At 43.6% G+C, this 13,910-nt stretch overlaps 2 long non-coding RNA genes across 2 annotated transcripts; both read left to right on the top strand.

Moving 5' to 3' along the window:
- The first annotated feature begins 3,442 nt into the window (after positions 1 to 3,442).
- LOC144768185 (uncharacterized) lies at positions 3,443 to 4,049 on the top strand. Its single transcript, XR_013598493.1, has 4 exons — positions 3,443 to 3,507; positions 3,596 to 3,657; positions 3,746 to 3,815; positions 3,920 to 4,049. It is a non-coding gene; the product is annotated as an uncharacterized LOC144768185 (long non-coding RNA).
- Positions 4,050 to 7,969: 3,920 nt separating this feature from the next.
- LOC144768179 (uncharacterized) lies at positions 7,970 to 8,597 on the top strand. Its single transcript, XR_013598491.1, has 4 exons — positions 7,970 to 8,067; positions 8,171 to 8,231; positions 8,320 to 8,381; positions 8,470 to 8,597. It is a non-coding gene; the product is annotated as an uncharacterized LOC144768179 (long non-coding RNA).
- Positions 8,598 to 13,910: the final 5,313 nt, after the last annotated feature.

Here is a 13,910-nt window from a genome sequence, read left to right as displayed (position 1 = left end):
CTTCAAGTTAAGAACACTCCGGTCATTTTTATTGAAGACGAAGAATATAAAAAAGGCTTCAGCTTTATTAACACTAAGTGCAGCCGCGATCTTATGGTCCATACCATAGAAACAGCGCAGCGCCTGTGTCTCAAAGAGATCGAGGAGATCGAGGAATTGACAAAAGCCATTGCCAGTAACCCAGCAGTTACAGATGCCAAAGCTCTTTTAGAAAAGATCGAAAAAGACATATTGGTCTTTAAAGATATCACCATCAATAACAAAACCATTAAGTACGATCGAGACACCAAAGCATTCAAAATTGAACAGGTGTACCCCTTTCTTAAAGAGGACTACTACACCTTGGCGGACTCTCGTAGGGCGCTGTACAATTACCAGGGTAGATCGCGTAATCGATTCACTACCTTTTCAGAGACCTCTTCATCAGGGTCTTCTGATTCAGACACAAGGGGAAACAATTCCAGAAAACAGGTCTCTTTTTTAGAGGGGGGCCGGCAACCCAAATCCAGGTACAAGCCAGCATGGGAAATGCGGACGAGGAACAGGTTTTACAAATCATAAAAAGACCTAGTGTGGTTGTGAACTTGACAGAGCGGGTACTTACTCAACATGAGGAATCCGTGCTAAATCTTGGACTCAAATTCGTCCCAACAAGGAAAACCGATTTCACCAAACTCAAAATCGAGATGTTGGAGTTTTGTAGGAAATTAAGGCTCAAAGCATTTTTCTTCAATCAACCAGCACCCATTGACAACGAAGTAACGGGACTTAGAAATAAATCCCAATTCGTCCCCTACCAAAATATCCCTAAACAGATCCAGGCATTCGAACAGATTGTCCTTTCATCCATTAATAAAATGGAGAGTATCAATAAATATGTCCCACACAATATAGGCAAAGAGCAGTGGGAAGCAATACAGAGCCTGAAAAATGACCCCTCTCTCGTCATCAAGCAGGCGGATAAAGGGGGAGCAGTGGTACTGTGGGCACGTGATAAATATATAACCGAAGGTCTTAAACAGGTCAACAACCAGACCTGGTACCGTGCCCTATCTGAAGATCCAACAAAACAGATTCAGGGCCTGATTATGGAAGTATTGGTAGAGGGCAGAGATAATGGCTTCTTGGGTCAGAAAGAGTTTGACTTTATGAACAAGAAATTTCCACGAACTCCCATCCTATATCTTCTCCCCAAGATACACAAGAGCCTAGCCGAGCCACCGGGGAGGCCGATTGTGTCTGGTGTGGAATCTTGCCTGGAGCCAATTGCAAAGTACGTGGATTTCTTTTTGAAGCCATTTCTTAGAAATGTTAAATCTTATTTGAGGGACACCTCCGATTTTCTCACCAAGGTGGAGGGCATTCCATTTGATCCCCTGACACAAATAATGGTCACCATGGATGTGACATCCTTATATACGCAGATCCCACAAGAGGAAGCCCTAGAAGTAATTGAATTGTACCTGGAGATGCGTGAGCGACCACACCAGGTTCCAACGAGCTTCATTCTAAGGTTGGCAGAAATAGCTCTCAAAAAGAATTACTTTGCATTCAATGAACGGTTCTATATGCAAATAAAGGGCACGGCCATGGGGTGTCCTTATGCCCCGGAAATGGCGGTGCTATACATGGCCCAGTATGAAATTAGATATATTGAAAATAACAACCCATACACTGAGAACATCGTACACTGGTGGCGCTATATAGATGATGTCTGGCTCCTGTGGCAGGGGACCAAGGCTCGTCTGTTGGCTTTCCACCAGTGGGTAAATGAGAGACATATGGACATCAAGTTTTCCATGGAATCAAGTACCACCAAAATGACCTTTTTGGATGTTGAATTGACCTGTCACAATGACTGTATCAAAACTTCACTTTACAAAAAGTCCATGGACAAAAATACTATCCTGCATCACAGAAGCCATCACCCTAGGAACTTAAAAGCAAATTTACCCTACGGACAACTACTGCGTATTCGCAGAAACTGCACGGAGGTGAGTGATTATGATTATCATGCCCAGTCGTTTTGCAAGGAGATGATCCACAGGGGTTACCCCAAAAAACTGCTTAAGCACTCCTATAAAAGAGCACGCTTTACGCCACGAGAATGTCTACTGCAGACAAAGAAGAAGAGGGAACTTGACCGCCCTGTGTGTGTTACTACCTTCGGTCCTGACACACACAGGATGAGACAAACCATACTTAAAAACTGGCATCTCCTAGAGGGGCTAGAATGCTCTTTCCCGCAACCCATGTTTGCATATAAGAAAAACAAAAGCATCGGACAGCAAATAGTGAGGGCAAATTTACCTCAGTCAAAACCTAAGCATGACCTCCTTGCAATATGGAATATGAAGCCGATTGATGGACACCACAGATGCGGCAATTGTGTCGCATGTCCAAACACTATCGAGGGAAATGAATTCGACCATCAAGGCATTAAGTGGAAGCACTCTGGCTACTCGAATTGCAGGACGAAGAACGTAGTTTATGTAATCATTTGCCCATGTAAAAAGATCTACATTGGGAAAACGAGTCAACAAGTGAATCTACGCATCAGCCAACACAGGTCACGGATCAAAAATAAAGTGCTCACTGCCCCGATGGTGGAGCACTTTGTAGGAATGTCTCATTCGGAAAATGACTTTGAGTGGTCAGTCCTTTTCACGATGGGGACTTCACAGCGTCCTGCAGATGTCGACAAGTTGTTGTTGAAAAAAGAGGCTTATCTTATCCTCAAATTTAACAGTACCCTGACAGGCCTGAATAGCATTACTGAATTGTCCAGACTGTAAACGCTGGAGCTATTGGCATGGCGACATTCGACAATCACTTAACCCAGAAAATACAAATAATTGGCCACAATATGTTGGGAAGTCTATGTGCCGATTAATGCAAATTCAGCAACCTAAACCTGCCTCTGACCTAATTTGAATTACATCGTTAATCACTCATGAGCAAAATTTGAACCCAGTGTCCAGGACACGATTTTCCACATTAATGGGGGAAACTACATGTCCCACAATTCCTTTGAATGTAATCTAGAGCGAGGCTCTTTGATAAATCAGGCATAGATGGCCGCCGCCCGGCGTGAGAACAGTCATTCAGAGCCTGGAGCCGAGGGATGTGTACATCAAGGTAGGAGAACGCGCTATCACGTCGGTTAACATACCGCGACCCGCCGATTAAATATGGCGTGCACGACATGTCCCACTAATGCTAGCCCCCTATTTTTGCCTCGCAGTACTAAACAGTTCACGAACCGAGTTGCGGGATCCAGCTGAGCTGACCTTTTGAAGTAAACAGAGAGAGAGAGACAGCACACCTAACAGAGTTACAGGTACGCGGGCCACGCTATCCCCTTTTGGCAATTAGATTAATGAGGTCAGTTGTATATATATATTTATCAAGAGAACGGTGTCTAATGAGTGTCCAGTTCTCGACAGCTTGTCCAAAGCGCTGGATTCATTTTCACGCGCCCCATGCGCAGCATGACACATTATTAAGGTATGATAACACTCCTGCCTGAATTAGAGTAGCGGCACTTCCCCCAAAAACGCTATGGATTAAGCCTATGAAACTTACTCTTTAATAGGATTGACTCCAATAATTCTACGATCTCCTCTCTCCAAGAGGCGCCGGACGGTGCACGTGGAGGTATGTAAAATTAAGCTCTAGCTTTGACCACCAACTAAAAGCAGGCCAAATATAATGTTTATTTAGTCTTCGTCTGATTTATTTTCAGATATTTTCTTGTGAGAAGAACAGTAGCCATCAGACTTAAACGAAAAGGCTGCCCACCCTGTATGATAAAGGTAGTCCCTTTGGTTCTAACAAACACAATAAGTGTGAGACAGTAGAAATGATGAGGCCAACAGGTTGTCAATAAAACTTTATTGTTTGTTTACATCCTATACAGAGAGTAACAAAGCCCTGATGAGGGTTCGACAACTTCCTACTCGAACCCGAAACGCGTCGGCACTTTAACAAGAGTCACGCTTCCATCCATTGATATTGTAAAATAGAAAATTTATATTTTTTCACTCTAGTGATTCAATTCTGCTTTGTTGTCTGTTTATTTGAAATGTGATTAGTTTTTGTGAATGTCATTTGTTTATATGGATGTATTTTTACTAAATGTTTTTGTTTAAAATTTGTTAGTTTGGTATTGGTAATGTATTGTAATGTTGGAACTGTACATATCTTCTTTTTGCCTAAAAACATGCACTTTCTAAAAAATTAATTTCATGATTGATGGGTATAAATAAAAGTACCTGACTAGGTTTGATTAATAGTTATCTGGTCTTGTTCATAAAGATTATACTATCAAGAAACGAGGTGGTCGGGCAGATTTGTGTTGTATACTGATATAGAATGGCCCAGCCCCCCCTCAGTCCCACTTTTGGACCTAACTCCGTTTGTTTGTCACGTTTTGAGCGGGTACCCACCCGCGAGAGTCATTAGGGACAGAAAGTTGTCATCTGTGTATGACGAAGGACCGTAGTCCTTCAAATAGTATGGCAGAAAAAGATACGCTTTCTTTTAGTGAAGATCACATTCAATCTCTTATTGCCTCATCACCTTTTGCTTCAATCACCTTAAGCACTACTGCTAAACAACAAAATGAGTAAGAGAAGTTAATACGACTGTGTAAGAAACATGTGAGAACTGAACTCCATGGGCACTTCCTCCTCCGACATTTGAAAGGGGGAACAATTCCTTGGGGACTTCAAGTTAAGAACACTCCGGTCATTTTTATTGAAGACGAAGAATATAAAAAAGGCTTCAGCTTTATTAACACTAAGTGCAGCCGCGATCTTATGGTCCATACCATAGAAACAGCGCAGCGCCTGTGTCTCAAAGAGATCGAGGAGATCGAGGAATTGACAAAAGCCATTGCCAGTAACCCAGCAGTTACAGATGCCAAAGCTCTTTTAGAAAAGATCGAAAAAGACATATTGGTCTTTAAAGATATCACCATCAATAACAAAACCATTAAGTACGATCGAGACACCAAAGCATTCAAAATTGAACAGGTGTACCCCTTTCTTAAAGAGGACTACTACACCTTGGCGGACTCTCGTAGGGCGCTGTACAATTACCAGGGTAGATCGCGTAATCGATTCACTACCTTTTCAGAGACCTCTTCATCAGGGTCTTCTGATTCAGACACAAGGGGAAACAATTCCAGAAAACAGGTCTCTTTTTTAGAGGGGGGCCGGCAACCCAAATCCAGGTACAAGCCAGCATGGGAAATGCGGACGAGGAACAGGTTTTACAAATCATAAAAAGACCTAGTGTGGTTGTGAACTTGACAGAGCGGGTACTTACTCAACATGAGGAATCCGTGCTAAATCTTGGACTCAAATTCGTCCCAACAAGGAAAACCGATTTCACCAAACTCAAAATCGAGATGTTGGAGTTTTGTAGGAAATTAAGGCTCAAAGCATTTTTCTTCAATCAACCAGCACCCATTGACAACGAAGTAACGGGACTTAGAAATAAATCCCAATTCGTCCCCTACCAAAATATCCCTAAACAGATCCAGGCATTCGAACAGATTGTCCTTTCATCCATTAATAAAATGGAGAGTATCAATAAATATGTCCCACACAATATAGGCAAAGAGCAGTGGGAAGCAATACAGAGCCTGAAAAATGACCCCTCTCTCGTCATCAAGCAGGCGGATAAAGGGGGAGCAGTGGTACTGTGGGCACGTGATAAATATATAACCGAAGGTCTTAAACAGGTCAACAACCAGACCTGGTACCGTGCCCTATCTGAAGATCCAACAAAACAGATTCAGGGCCTGATTATGGAAGTATTGGTAGAGGGCAGAGATAATGGCTTCTTGGGTCAGAAAGAGTTTGACTTTATGAACAAGAAATTTCCACGAACTCCCATCCTATATCTTCTCCCCAAGATACACAAGAGCCTAGCCGAGCCACCGGGGAGGCCGATTGTGTCTGGTGTGGAATCTTGCCTGGAGCCAATTGCAAAGTACGTGGATTTCTTTTTGAAGCCATTTCTTAGAAATGTTAAATCTTATTTGAGGGACACCTCCGATTTTCTCACCAAGGTGGAGGGCATTCCATTTGATCCCCTGACACAAATAATGGTCACCATGGATGTGACATCCTTATATACGCAGATCCCACAAGAGGAAGCCCTAGAAGTAATTGAATTGTACCTGGAGATGCGTGAGCGACCACACCAGGTTCCAACGAGCTTCATTCTAAGGTTGGCAGAAATAGCTCTCAAAAAGAATTACTTTGCATTCAATGAACGGTTCTATATGCAAATAAAGGGCACGGCCATGGGGTGTCCTTATGCCCCGGAAATGGCGGTGCTATACATGGCCCAGTATGAAATTAGATATATTGAAAATAACAACCCATACACTGAGAACATCGTACACTGGTGGCGCTATATAGATGATGTCTGGCTCCTGTGGCAGGGGACCAAGGCTCGTCTGTTGGCTTTCCACCAGTGGGTAAATGAGAGACATATGGACATCAAGTTTTCCATGGAATCAAGTACCACCAAAATGACCTTTTTGGATGTTGAATTGACCTGTCACAATGACTGTATCAAAACTTCACTTTACAAAAAGTCCATGGACAAAAATACTATCCTGCATCACAGAAGCCATCACCCTAGGAACTTAAAAGCAAATTTACCCTACGGACAACTACTGCGTATTCGCAGAAACTGCACGGAGGTGAGTGATTATGATTATCATGCCCAGTCGTTTTGCAAGGAGATGATCCACAGGGGTTACCCCAAAAAACTGCTTAAGCACTCCTATAAAAGAGCACGCTTTACGCCACGAGAATGTCTACTGCAGACAAAGAAGAAGAGGGAACTTGACCGCCCTGTGTGTGTTACTACCTTCGGTCCTGACACACACAGGATGAGACAAACCATACTTAAAAACTGGCATCTCCTAGAGGGGCTAGAATGCCCTTTCCCGCAACCCATGTTTGCATATAAGAAAAACAAAAGCATCGGACAGCAAATAGTGAGGGCAAATTTACCTCAGTCAAAACCTAAGCATGACCTCCTTGCAATATGGAATATGAAGCCGATTGATGGACACCACAGATGCGGCAATTGTGTCGCATGTCCAAACACTATCGAGGGAAATGAATTCGACCATCAAGGCATTAAGTGGAAGCACTCTGGCTACTCGAATTGCAGGACGAAGAACGTAGTTTATGTAATCATTTGCCTATGTAAAAAGATCTACATTGGGAAAACGAGTCAACAAGTGAATCTACGCATCAGCCAACACAGGTCACGGATCAAAAATAAAGTGCTCACTGCCCCGATGGTGGAGCACTTTGTAGGAATGTCTTATTCGGAAAATGACTTTGAGTGGTCAGTCCTTTTCACGATGGGGACTTCACAGCGTCCTGCAGATGTCGACAAGTTGTTGTTGAAAAAAGAGGCTTATCTTATCCTCAAATTTAACAGTACCCTGACAGGCCTGAATAGCATGACTGAATTGTCCAGACTGTAAACGCTGGAGCTATTGGCATGGCGACATTCGACAATCACTTAACCCAGAAAATACAAATAATTGGCCACAATATGTTGGGAAGTCTATGTGCCGATTAATGCAAATTCAGCAACCTAAACCTGCCTCTGACCTAATTTGAATTACATCGTTAATCACTCATGAGCAAAATTTGAACCCCGTGTCCAGGACACGATTTTCCACATTAATGGGGGAAACTACATGTCCCACAATTCCTTTGAATGTAATCTAGAGCGAGGCTCTTTGATAAATCAGGCATAGATGGCCGCCGCCCGGCGTAAGAACAGTCATTCAGAGCCTGGAGCCTAGGGATGTGTACATCAAGGTAGGAGAACGCGCTATCACGTCAGTTAACATACCGCGACCCGCCGATTAAATATGGCGTGCACGACATGTCCCACTAATGCTAGCCCCCTATTTTTGCCTCGCAGTACTAAACAGTTCACGAACCGAGTTGCGGGATCCAGCTGAGCTGACCTTTTGAAGTAAACAGACAGAGAGAGACAGCGCACCTAACAGAGTTACAGGTACGCGGGCCACGCTATCCCCTTTTGGCAATTAGATTAATGAGGTCAGTTGTATATATATATTTATCAAGAGAACGGTGTCTGAGTGTCCCGTTCTCGACAGGTTGTCCAAAGCGCTGGATTCATTTTCACGCGCCCCATGCGCAGCATGACACATTATTAAGGTATGATAACACTCCTGCCTGAATTACAGTAGCGGCACTTCCCCCAAAAACGCTATGGATTAAGCCTATGAAACTTTCTCTTTAATAGGATTGACTCCAATAATTCTACGATCTCCTCTCTCCAAGAGGCGCCGGACGGTGCACGTGGAGGTATGTAAAATTAAGCTCTAGCTTTGACCACCAACTAAAAGCAGGCCAAATATAATGTTTATTTAGTCTTCGTCTGATTTATTTTCAGATATTTTCTTGTGAGAAGAACAGTAGCCATCAGACTTAAACGAAAAGGCTGCCCACCCTGTATGATAAAGGTAGTCCCTTTGGTTCTAACAAACACAATAAGTGTGAGACAGTAGAAATGATGAGGCCAACAGGTTGTCAATAAAACTTTATTGTTTGTTTACATCCTATACAGAGAGTAACAAAGCCCTGATGAGGGTTCGACAACTTCCTACTCAAACCCGAAACGCGTCGGCACTTTAACAAGAGTCACGCTTCCATCCATTGATATTGTAAAATAGAAAATTTATATTTTTTCACTCTAGTGATTCAATTCTGCTTTGTTGTCTGTTTATTTGAAATGTGATTAGTTTTTGTGAATGTCATTTGTTTATATGGATGTATTTTTACTAAATGTTTTTGTTTAAAATTTGTTAGTTTGGTATTGGTAATGTATTGTAATGTTGGAACTGTACATATCTTCTTTTTGCCTAAAAACATGCACTTTCTAAAAAATTAATTTCATGATTGATGGGTATAAATAAAAGTACCTGACTAGGTTTGATTAATAGTTATCTGGTCTCGTTCATAAAGATTATACTATCAAGAAACGAGGTGGTCGGGCAGATTTGTGTTGTATACTTGTTTGGAGTGGGAAGCAAGCCAGACTCTGCTGGGACACCCTCAAGCGACCCTTCAGCTCTGGAGGCTTTGAGGTACCAGACCTGGAGTTATACTTTAGCTGCGCGCAGGCCCATTTCACGTCCTACTGGATTAACCCTCCCTCTACATGCCCCTCCTGGCGATAGAAGACGGTTACATGGCCCCAACACTGTGCTACCAGCGCTTGGCACGACCTAGCTAGACGGCTACACTGCACTTTACTCTACTCCCCCCTCTTCCCCCTCCGCGACAGACACAACCTACCGGTCACAAAGGAAGGGGGTTGCCCTCGACTCCTCCGCAAACTATCCATCCAGACCCGGGGGGTGGATCTACGCCAATGGCAGGTTTTTCACCAGCAAAGAATTTTTGGGCACTTCACCCCCCACCCCACTTGAGCTGTTCTTCTATGTCAAACGGCGACAGGATGTGAGATCCCTAACCCCATGTTTTCCGCAGGAACCTCCCATTATGTCCCCCTCCACGCCCTTTTGCAACAAACTACCCCCACACTCGTGGTGTCAATCCTATACCGCACCATCCAAAGCAACCGTGACTACGGCCTACCCCCAGCCAAGGGTCACTGGGAGGAGGAATTGGGGTCACCCCTCACTGAAGAACAATGGTCCTTCTGCTGCCACCAAACTGGAACTATCTCCGCCAGCAGCAGATTGTGCATCATTCACTACAAATAAATTCACTGCCTTTATTACACACCGGCGCGCTTACACCGTCTGCACCTTCGAGATAACGATCAATGTGATCATTGCGGCTGCCCGGGGAGCGAACTTGAGACACCTTGCCTGGGATTTCCCACCCATACAAAGTTATTGGACAGAGGTCTTGCTGGCACTGGACCAACTGACTGGTCTACATATTCCTGCTGACCACACTACTAGGGTACACTGAGCCGGTCGCCGCTAAGATGCAGCGTTATACTTCCCTGGCGCTCCGCGTGGCCAAACGACGGATTGCCTGCAGGTAGGGAAGGGGGGGAGGCCCCAATTTCAAAGATTGGCTCCACGATCTTATCTGTTGTCAAGAGCAATTACACGTCTACTCCGAACTCCTACCATCTTCCTCCTGCTCATGCGATATATGGGCACCCCTTCAGACCTACATCCTGGATCATACCACCACCACAGACAAGGCTATTGAGCCTTGTACCCACGACGACAGGTAGAGGTGTGAATCAATACATGTGGGATCTGCTTAGGCCAGAGTATAGCGGCCAATTTGGCTCCAGGGTGCAGGATAACATCATGTACTAGATTGTATGTTCAGCAGGAGTCGGCGTAAATGGGCACCTTATCCTCTCAAACGTGCATAAAGTGGCAATGTAGTTTTTCTTCATGTTCTAGAGAAAAAGAAAATGTTTATGCTGTTTTAACCCTCCTAATTGAACCCGTCCCACCTAACGCGGCCTGCCCGAAGTGGTTGTAGGAGGCTTGCTGTGTACACCCTACCCACCTATAATGGTTTACAGAAGTCTACATCGCACTGCCGGCCCGCCAAGGGATGTAGCCATCATGCTGGACCAACAACTTTCGACATCAATAAAGGTCTTTAAAATTGTTTTTAAAAACAAGTAAAGGTGCTAGTAGCCATGGGAGGATACAAATGGCTACATGCCCGACTTAAGGAGGGAGGAGGGACTAATAAGCCTCATAATGAATCAGACACCAGCATTTACCAAGGACATAGACACAAGCCAATCAAAAATAAGGGCGGGAGAGTGAGCGAAGCTTCTCTCCGAACCGTACAGAAATACCACAGATCTCCGCCGAGCAGCAACTGCACGCTGGCTCAGGCCAGACCTAATAAAGGACGCTACCCATTCCAGAGAAATACTTTTTCCTTCCCAGTCCCACTGTCATAACAAAGGTGTATGATTTGTTAACAAGCAGACCCAGTTCAGCCTTGAAAATTAAACAAGAGCCAATCAAGCGCTGTAGGGCCAGCAGTGTCCTGGCCATCAAACCTGCATCATCTGCATTGAAGAGAGCAGGCAGCATTAAGCCACCTGCTGATGGAACATCTCTGCACTGCACGGTCGAAACTTCATTACAGTTATGGGTGTACAAGGAAAACAGAAAGAGGGCAAGGACACACCCCTGTCGCACCCCCTTTTCAATTCTAAATATTTCCGAACATTCCCCCATTTACCAAACCTGACTACTGCCCCGGCCTCTCTATATGTCTCCCTAATAAAAGAATTATGGAGTTGTCCACACCCATCAACTCCAAAAGAACCCACAATTCTGAGTTGTTTACGCAGTCGAAGGCCGTGGACAAGTCCACAAAAGCCATATAAAACTGGCCCTTTTTTGCACAAACATATTTTGCTGCAAGTAAGGGTGAATTTTGTCCGTGGTCAATCGAACCCCTCCTCTTTCCAAACCCGTATTGTGTCTCAGCTAAAACATTATTAACAAATGCCCACTCCTCCAGTCTATTTAGGAACAATCTCCCCATTAGTTTGGCAGCGCTATCCAGCAGGGCGATTGGGCGGTAATTTGCCAGATTCAAGGGATTCCCTTCTCATATATGGGGATAATCATGGATTGTTTCCAAGATACCAGGGGGTCCCACTTTGGAAACAGTATTTAAAACTTGGGTCAAGAGTGGAGCCCATAAATTTTGATGTACAAAGAAAATATCCAGAGGAAGCCCATCTGACCCTGCTGCCTTTAGGGCAGGCGATTGAGAGAGTGCAAGCTCAATTTCCTCTAATGAGAATTCCATCCCCAGATGGGCAGTCATTAAGTCCTAAAGTTTTTTGTAGCGCTATCCATCTCTACATTAAAAATGCTCTGGAAGTGAGACACCCAGGTGGATTGATCTACATGAATATCAAGAGAGGGGCCGCCCTGAGACTGCAGAAAAGGGGCATTTACCACCCTCCAAAATGCCTTGCATTCACACAAATGTACCCATGCTTCATCCCATAAATCCTTTTTTCTCACCGTCCTACCTGTCTTATAGTCAGCTCGTAGCTTCCTTATCAAATCTTTGTTTCTGTGACTTGTTTTAAGAGCAGTGTGAAGTTCTTTGGAGGCCTTTGAGCAATTTGTCTCAAACCCCCTTATTGTCGATGGAGTGTTTCTTGTAGCTGGATGTAAAAGATTAAAATGTATAGATCTTAAAATTTTACTAATTGCTATTACTACTTGATGACTATCAGTGTTGGTGTCTAAGCAGGATTCAATGTCAGGTAACACCTCCTTTGCGACCTTGGGGAGGAAGGAAATAGGGTTCATTTTCTCCCATTTAAGAGTCGATCCATTTTTCCTACCCAGAATCGGTTTTGGGGCAAATATAGAGCTTGACTTAGCAGAAAGAGGCCAAACAAAACAAAAAAAGAAGGAAAGCATGATCACTGAACTCTGTCAACTCGACTATGGAGGACTTAATACATCTCTTTAAATAGTCTGAATAATTGTAAAATCAGATGTCGAGGTAACTCCAGTAATTTGAAAGCTGGGGAGGGGTTGACCAGTCATGGGTTGACACAGGTTTTTATAACTAGGTCCCAAGTTAATGAAAAACTGTTTGAAATGTTTCCGTAGTTATGATGCATAAAATGGACTAGGAACGAATCATTTCTGTCAATTACCCCACAAATACATTGGTCTGAATTGGGGCTACAGTACACATGAAAATCCCCAGCTCAAATAAAACAAATTGAACGTGTGTGGAATGTTAACAGAGATTCCAATATTCCAGCCAACTCAGCAGTCACCTGTGTAGGATTCTTAAAATTATTATTATAGTAATTAATCTGTAACAAATCAATTTTCATAGAACCTTCAGCCAAGATAACATGAAAATGAGGCAAGTTATTGACAAAGGTCACCTTAACTAGGGTGATCGTGTTTGCTATAATTTTGAGTAGCCACCCTTAGATCTACCTGTTGCTGATGGAATTGCTGGTGTAACAAAGGAGCTGTAGCCATTTACATAGACTGACTGCTCTGCCCAATTTTCCTGAAAGCAGATATCAGAATTCGTAAACTCTTTATGCCAATTTTGATTATCCTTTTTGTTTTCATAACCCGCTATAGTCCTAGAGAGAACTTTATATCACTTAGCGACTCCTGCGACCGAATCTCTGTCTGTACTGGTGAGAAGGATGATGTAGGGTCAATTGGTAAGGATGTAATACTGCTTAATGAACCTAAAATGACCAAACCTCTCCACGGGTACCAAACCAGAAACCGTTTTATAATCGTTATAAAAACAGACTGAGGAGGCAAATGATTTAGTAGAGCGATCGGTCAATCAAATGCCTCCATATCTTCCAACAATGAGTACCTGTTTGATAGTGCAGGGCATTAAAAGCCACCTGGGCAGGCTTATGACCAGTTCTCACTAAAGAAAGGCCCTGAGTGAATACGGTGGAACTAGGCACTGGTGCAGACCTATAAAAAAAAAAAACAACGAGACTGCATAAATCTGAGAATATAGTGAAGGGGCAACCAGTAAACTCACTAATATGTCTCTCACTAGCCATTCATGATCAGAGCTTAAAATAACCAGTCATTATTGGTTGTTTTTACACCAAACCCAATTCACTGCGTTCTTCTGGCCATTATCACATGATTTTGGATGAGATGACCTTGATTAATGTTTTGAGTCATCCAGTGTCGAGCCTTGGCCATCAGCTGAAGTGAAGATTTTCTAAGATTGGGCCGTAGTAAAGGCACGTTGACTAAAATTTGAACATAGTGACACGCTGCAGGAGGGAAGTTCATGTATTGCTGATTTGGTCTGCTATGGGCCCGAGTAGACTGGGGATTT

The sequence above is a fragment of the Lissotriton helveticus genome, chromosome 1_1, assembly GCF_964261635.1.
Source record: "Lissotriton helveticus chromosome 1_1, aLisHel1.1, whole genome shotgun sequence".
Classification (NCBI taxonomy): domain Eukaryota; kingdom Metazoa; phylum Chordata; class Amphibia; order Caudata; family Salamandridae; genus Lissotriton; species Lissotriton helveticus.
Note: the sequence above shows the minus strand (reverse complement) of the source record. Positions and strands in the feature narration are given on the sequence as shown.